The sequence below is a fragment of the Propithecus coquereli genome, unplaced genomic scaffold, assembly GCF_000956105.1.
Source record: "Propithecus coquereli isolate 6110/MARCELLA unplaced genomic scaffold, Pcoq_1.0 Scaffold194, whole genome shotgun sequence".
NCBI classification, from domain to species: Eukaryota; Metazoa; Chordata; class Mammalia; order Primates; family Indriidae; genus Propithecus; species Propithecus coquereli.
The window spans coordinates 3,962,073-3,969,037 of NW_012144300.1; the positions used below are offsets into that span (position 1 = coordinate 3,962,073).

Genomic DNA, 6,965 nt, shown 5'->3' on the forward strand with positions numbered 1-6,965 from the left:
TCACTCCACTGGTGCCACACAAGTACAAGTGGCTTGGCCACAGAAACCTGTCATTGTAGCCATCTGTCCCACTAGACTCTGACGTTGACACTACAGTCAAATATTTATTTGCTGGAGGCCACCCCTGCCACCAACACGGCCTTTCCCAACCCCAGGCCTTGCTCAGAAAAGCTCCAGCATGTTGCAAGGCAGCCTTTGCAAGGCTCAAGGGAATGCAACTTCTTCAATGCAGTTTTTCTGGTAGCTCACCTGCCTCCCCGCTGGCCTCCTACACTCACCCACACTCGTTTGATTTTTAAAGCATTTATCCTACAGCATTTTATCTCACTTCACAAATTTTAAGTTGCGCGTATTTTTCTCCTGTTAGCACATGCATCTCACAATTTAGATGGCTCACACTCCCAAAATTACCAGAAGCATTCTTTTGTTCCTTCTTACTGCTACATAAAATAATGATACATCACTCAACGACATCTTAGATGGGATGAAATAAGGTATTAGGACTCCACCGCCAAAATAAGCAACTCGAGTTCAGTTTCTATTATCCACAATGCCTCCACCTATACACTGCAATATTGAATAAATTAAAATTCAATTGAGAAATGCCCCACCTACACTACTTGTGCTGTCAGAATGCAGCACAGCTGAGAAGAAAAACAGCAAGCCTTCTCAACTCTACCTCCTTCCAGGACAGATGTAGCTTTATTTTTTTAAGCAAACAACAAACAAGTTGTTTTCAACAAAGTGTAATCAGCCCTTCATTTCACCCGGCTTTCTTTCCCATGGAGTGTGTCTCACACATCAGAGGACACAGGAGCGGCAAAGTGTTAGAGAAAACAACTTACTATCCAACCTGCAGCCGCTGCCTTGAAGAGCAGCCTGAGCTGGTCCTCCCCCTACAGCCTGCAGAGCTGAGACCAGCACTTCCACAGTAGCACTTTGGGTGAGGCAGAAGGGTAGGCCACTTTATTCAGAAGAAAAAAAAAATATTCTTTCCTGTTGAAGTAGGGGCCAACTTTAGAATAGCTAGACCTGAAAGCCTCAGGCCAAAACAGACAGGAAAAGTGTCCCCTTTGTAAAGGGAAGGTAACCATACATCCAGGACACTCATTTCAAATACAGCTCCATAAAAAAACTACATTAATCAGATCACGTGCCCTGAGTTTTTTGACTTTTAGTCACAAGTCATTTTTATGGCTTTTGTGAATACATTTTGTGAACAATGAATTTGCAGGAGTTGGGCCCGCATTCCATTCCACAGATATCAGGAATCTCTGAGAAAGAATAAAAGATTCTGAAGGGAGTTTAAAAAATGCTTTTGGGGTTGGGGAGAGGAGGGAGAATCCACCATACCTGGGTAATGTCCTATATCTGCGCTTCCACTTGGCTACAAATTGATAGCTTTTGCCTGAAAGTGCATGGGCCCCTCCTATGATTTCCAGCCTTCTGGCTCAACAAAGTATTAAAAATACGAGGTGAATTAACAGAAAGAAATAATGAGAGAAGGGGAGCCAATGAGGACTGTAAATTTTGATTCCCTTGTGCTGTCAATTCAATTGCAAGCCACAGCAAAGCCCAGAAACATGCTCACACAAATAAAAATACCACACCCTTCCAAAGTTTCTTTCCCAATGCAAAATTTCATCTCCTTCAGAAGAAATTGTTACTTAAAAAAAAACCTTCCTACAAATTCTTATTTTTAGAATCCTGTCTTTAGGAGGGATCTACAAGTACTTCTATTTATCTAAGTGGTGGCTAAAAGCATTCTGGAGTTCTAATCCAGAAAGCCTGAGTTTCTATCCTGACTCTGCTACGTAATAGCTGGGTAGGCAAATTGCTAATCCACTCCTAGTAGATAGTTTCCTCATCTGTAAAATGGTGTGTTCTTAAGATTAAATAAGTAAAATACAGCTAAAGTATTAGAACAGTGACTGGCAAGTAGTAGGCTAGCCCTCGCAAGTACTGCCCAGAGTACGATTCAAAGTAAATAGATGCAGGTTCCCTTAAATCTAGTCCAGAGGGTTTTGCTGGCCAAAGGGCTTGCTGATCTGAGATGACATTTATAGGAAGCAAATGAAATTCAAATACAGTTAATAACTCCCTTCTCTTACTGTGTAATTATGTGTACTCATTATTTGTGTAGCATGTTAGTATTTAAATGTCCCTAATTTCAGCCCCAGAGGGCCAGGGGCCCTCAAAGAGTGGCCAAGGTCTCAGCCTCTGCCAATCCTTTCCAAAGCTTTTTGTCAATTTCATACAGCCAGGAAAAGTATCATTATCCACAGCAGAAAGTAGAAAGCTCGCAATCAGCACATTGTAGCACCACCTCACCCTTAAGCCCAGCTACAACCAAAAAGCTGTACAGACAACACACAAGGCTGTTCAAGAGTCACATTTGCTACCTCTAGCAGGGCAAAAAAATTCATTCCTTGTCACTTTAGAACCACAAAAGCAAGACTGATGGCAAACATGCATTTTATGACATAAAAAATCAGGTGTCTCTACTATCTCATGTCTGCTTGGGTTATTACTACTTGCAAACATGCAGAACTCAGGCAGCTGGAGCTCACCCGCTCAGATACAAGCTGTAGTGTTTGCACACTGTTAACAGACACCGGACGCCCGACCCCCGCTCACACAAATCTTAAGGGCAAAGGGCTGCCTGCTCATCATGCCAGCGTGCCACTGATTTACCAGGAGTGATGTCAATTTGTTCTCAAATTAGATAAAAATTATGTTAAGCCCATTCTGTTGTTAATGCAAAGAATTACTGTAAAAACAACTGAATTTTCCTGGGAAAGTCTAGCAGAACCAATAATCCAGAAATATCTTTATTTAAAAATTGACATGGGAAAACCAAAATAAAACACTGTTCCTTTCAATACTGTTGTTGCAAAGATCTGGTATAATTTTCATGCATTTTGTGTTGCAAAGTAAGTACTGGGTTCAAAGTTACAGGACTTGAGCTGTAATGTCAACTCTGCTACTGTAAAATAAACAGCTGTGTGACTTTTGTGAAAATAAATGGCTCCATACGGGACAATCTTAAAAGTCTACCACCAGACAAATTTCTGTGACAATTAAAACTGGACCGAGGGAATTATTTTACTTTTGAAATGGAAGCTAGAGAGGCTTAGAGACTGAAGAAAAGAAAAACATACCTTGGCATGACTTAAAATCACTATAGTGCATCCCCCGCCCCTACCCTTACTAACCTAACCTCTGGTTTCAGTTGACCTTTAGGTCAAGGTCTTTCTATTAGATAGGGTACGCATGATGACTGCCTAGAGAGCGCACTCATTCAAACTGACATGATCTACCGATGACTACACACACACACACACACACACACACACACACACACACACACCAGAGCTCCCAGTTACAATTACTCCTACTCTCAACGTCACAAGCCCTGAAGTCTTGCTCCCTGCTGTTCCAGCTTTCTCTGGATTCCGCAGATTTCAGGACAAGTGCGCCCACAGAAAAGGAGTTATTTATTCCCATGGTCCTGGTTTCCTGCTTTCCCGGTATCCCACCTCATCCCCCCAAACAAGAAAGCACTTTGTTTAACACATTAGTTAGCTGCCATCAAGATAATGATTCTAAAAACACGCTCAAGTTCTGAAACAGGGAGATGTGTTTACTCAGAACTGCTATAGAAATCCAACCTACAGAATAACAAAAAGGTAGCCTTGGAATCCTGCCTGCACAAACACCAACGCGAACCAGAAAATGCCACATTCGCAGCAATTTCACAACCAAGAAAGGAGTCTGGTATCTCCACAATTTTTTAAAGACAGGTAAATCTTTATCTGGATGAAATGCAAACTACCACAACAAAAACTAACTTGTCATTAGGAAGGTGGTGCCAGAGCTATTTCAAGTTTTCAGTGATCGCAATGCAGACGTCTTTGACAACTTTTCTTAGCATTTCTCCTCAGTATGGCCAACCCCTCGACAATGCAAAAATCAAAGCTACATTTGCCAATTGGCTGGCTGCTTCTTAAATGAAAAACTTTAGTTTTTGTTCATTGACTGAAATTCTAACCTTTATTAAATCCTGTACAACTGGCAGACTTCTTTTCCTAAAAACTGGTGTTTGCCAGTTAAGACAGGTTGGTTTTTTCCCTCATTGTCAGCAATCCAAACACTAAGACGTTACCCCTCCTGAACAGCACTGTGAGCACTGCAACTGTAAAATTTAAAACTGGAAGAGCTATTGCTCTACTCTAACTCTAGGATTCAGGGACATTCTCCCTCTGCTCCCTGCCCCATTTAATCAATCAAAACACTAAACAGGAGGTGAAACACTAACAACAAACAAGAATTACCACATCTAATGTTCTCTAAATAGAAACGGTTTCAACTGTACTGTATTATAAGCCATGAATGGATGGGGTCCCTATCTGCTGGAGATCCGCAGGGTACCCTTTAGGAAAAGAGCATATAGGGGGTCCAAACTGTATATTATGGCAATAGATTCCACAAGTTATTTTGTTTTCTACGAAAGAAAGACTCAAAATTGGCCTTTCCCATACATGTTGGCTCAGATTTGTTGGAGGACACACACATGACTGAGCCACTATGGCTTTAATGGTTGACCTCCAAAAACAAGTCACCCATAAGGAAGAAAACCCAGGGGGGTGGGGGGAGCCACTTGCTTCAAGTCACGCAATAGTGGAAAAAGAGAGCCCAACTTGGGGGAACAGCAAAGTTCAGAGAGGTCATCTCAGAAAACTCTGCCACGGCCCTGTGGACACAGAGCAGCAAGAGGTCCTGCCTGTAAGCACTAGTTCCAACAAAGGCCGTCAGACAACTCACCCTGCAACTACACAGGTGTATAAGAAACTGGAAGCCAGAGTGAACCTGTCCTTTTGCACCCAAACACCAAGTACAGCATATGCGATGACCCCTGTGACCAGAGCCAAGGCTTGCAAAAAAGAACAGAATCTCCTCTTTCTTACCTCCTTGCCCCAAGCAAGCATAAACCAAAACATGTCAATTCATTCACATTTCACTGTTACCCCGACAGATGAACACGTGCATGAGAGATTGTGGAATGCCATCGCAGCTGCTTCCCCTGAAATGAGGTAGCAGACTACAACCAAATGTTTGTCCTCACATGGTTTTTTGAGGATGACTTTATCTGAATCATACTGATCCCATTAAAAAGGGACACCAGAACAAACTCACATAGGAGTAAGTTTCCTTCTAAGCCTCAGGGAGCCATCTGATAACCACACAGGAAGAGGGATACTTCTGGAGGCAGAGGAATGCTAAGCCACTGTATACTCTGTAGCCTGCCCAGCCTGATCAACAAGGAAGGAAGTAGGTACTTACAAGGCTGTTGGGCCAGAGAGCAGGAAGGGCAATAGGCATGTGGATTTAAGCTATTTCCTATATAAACAGGACAAAAACTAAAGACCCCACATCATCAGCAAGATCATCAAAGGCCCAGTGGAAAGACAAATACCCACAGAAAAACCCATAAGAGGCTCCATATTCAAACCAGAACCTAAGAAACAGACTAAGGCATTCTGTCCACTATATTATGCAGTACATAAAAGCATGTAATAATAAGTCTGTAACCCCAACAGGGTATCCAGAATATATATTCACGTAGGTTACAGACTGCCATTAAGTGCCTAGACTAAGAAGTGCAAGCTGTCGGACAACATCCAATTCACAAACAAGGCCGTGCTCAGAGATACCGTACATTCCAAAAAGATACTCCAAGAGTCAACTCACCATTCACTGTTTTCAGGCTCCCAGCAATGCCTTCCCCATGTTGCCTCTTCTGGGAATTCTTGAACTCCTTCAGTGACAAATAAAGGACTTTACGGACCACCCTTTCTTCTGACCACGGAATCCCATCACTGTCATCCTAGAGAAACGTAAGAAAGGGAAGGGGAGTTACTAAAAAGAAAGAGAGCAAATATTCAGAGTCAGAATAAACTTAAAAAAAAAAAAAAAATTCCAAACAGTATTGCATGATCAAGACCCAGTTCTGAGATGAAAATTACATCATAAGGTTGAGGGACAACCTTGGCCCTTCTGGACAGATCTCATGCAAAAAGTAATCCACAGGCTCTTGAAAGGACTGAGAGAAACTCACAACTATCTCACTTCTTTATACGCTCCACAAACCCAATGTACATTCAGCTAGTAATACTGTAGTCTGATATTCCTGAAAGTTCAGAAAGAAGATACTATACCCACAACCAGCACTGTCATGAACCATTTTACTGGAGTTTTATAAAACGACTAATGCCAGGGTACACACTACACTACAAATATGCTGTTTTGGAAATTTTGTTGTCAGCACTGGGAGTTGAGAAGATACAGCAAATATAGGTGCTGCCTTCAACGAATTTACAATTCAAGCAGAAAAAACAGAATTTGATCTGCACTGGCCTTTTAAGTAAATGAGTCACAAATGAAAGAGGGGGAGATCACGGCAGAAGAGGGCAATTGATCTTGGGGGAGTACAGATGGCATGATCATCTTTTTTTAAAAAGCACATATTAATAACAGACTTTGAAGGTCTCTATTGTGTGGTAGCCTTCACGTCTGTTAATTCAGATCCAATGGAAGTTCTTCAGGGAAGAATTAACAAGGTGCAAGCCAGGTGAAGGAGGAAGGAGAAGGAAAAAAAAGAAAGAAAAGAACTAGCAGCCAGCCCAGAGACCATTCCAGCAATTCCAGTAGTAAAGAGATAAAGAAAGAACAGAATTGTAAAAGCACTGAAGAGAGGAAAATATTGAGAAGGGACTTGAGACAGAGCCAGAGATAGAAAGATGGAAATGGTTGGCACTTGTCACTAAACGGAGATAAAATGGGAGGAAGCAGTAAGAAAGCTGTTAAGGTTCTCAGGCACTGGTTCACGTGATCACGGGCATTCAGAGGTTCCCTTCTGAGCCTATGTGCACACTGTTGCTCTAAGAAGGGCTTACACTGGCACA

General features: G+C 42.1%; 1 protein-coding gene across 2 annotated transcripts in view; it reads right to left on the minus strand.

The window, feature by feature from the left end:
* The window catches only part of JARID2 (jumonji, AT rich interactive domain 2), a 135,703-nt gene extending 129,820 nt beyond the window's left edge, over positions 1 to 5,883 (minus strand). For both annotated transcript variants that reach the window (XM_012643267.1, XM_012643266.1), the window contains exon 1: positions 5,752 to 5,883. The gene's annotated coding sequence lies outside the window, so the exon portion shown is untranslated. The remainder of the gene's footprint in view (positions 1 to 5,751) is intronic.
* Between the last annotated feature and the right edge of the window lie 1,082 nt (positions 5,884 to 6,965).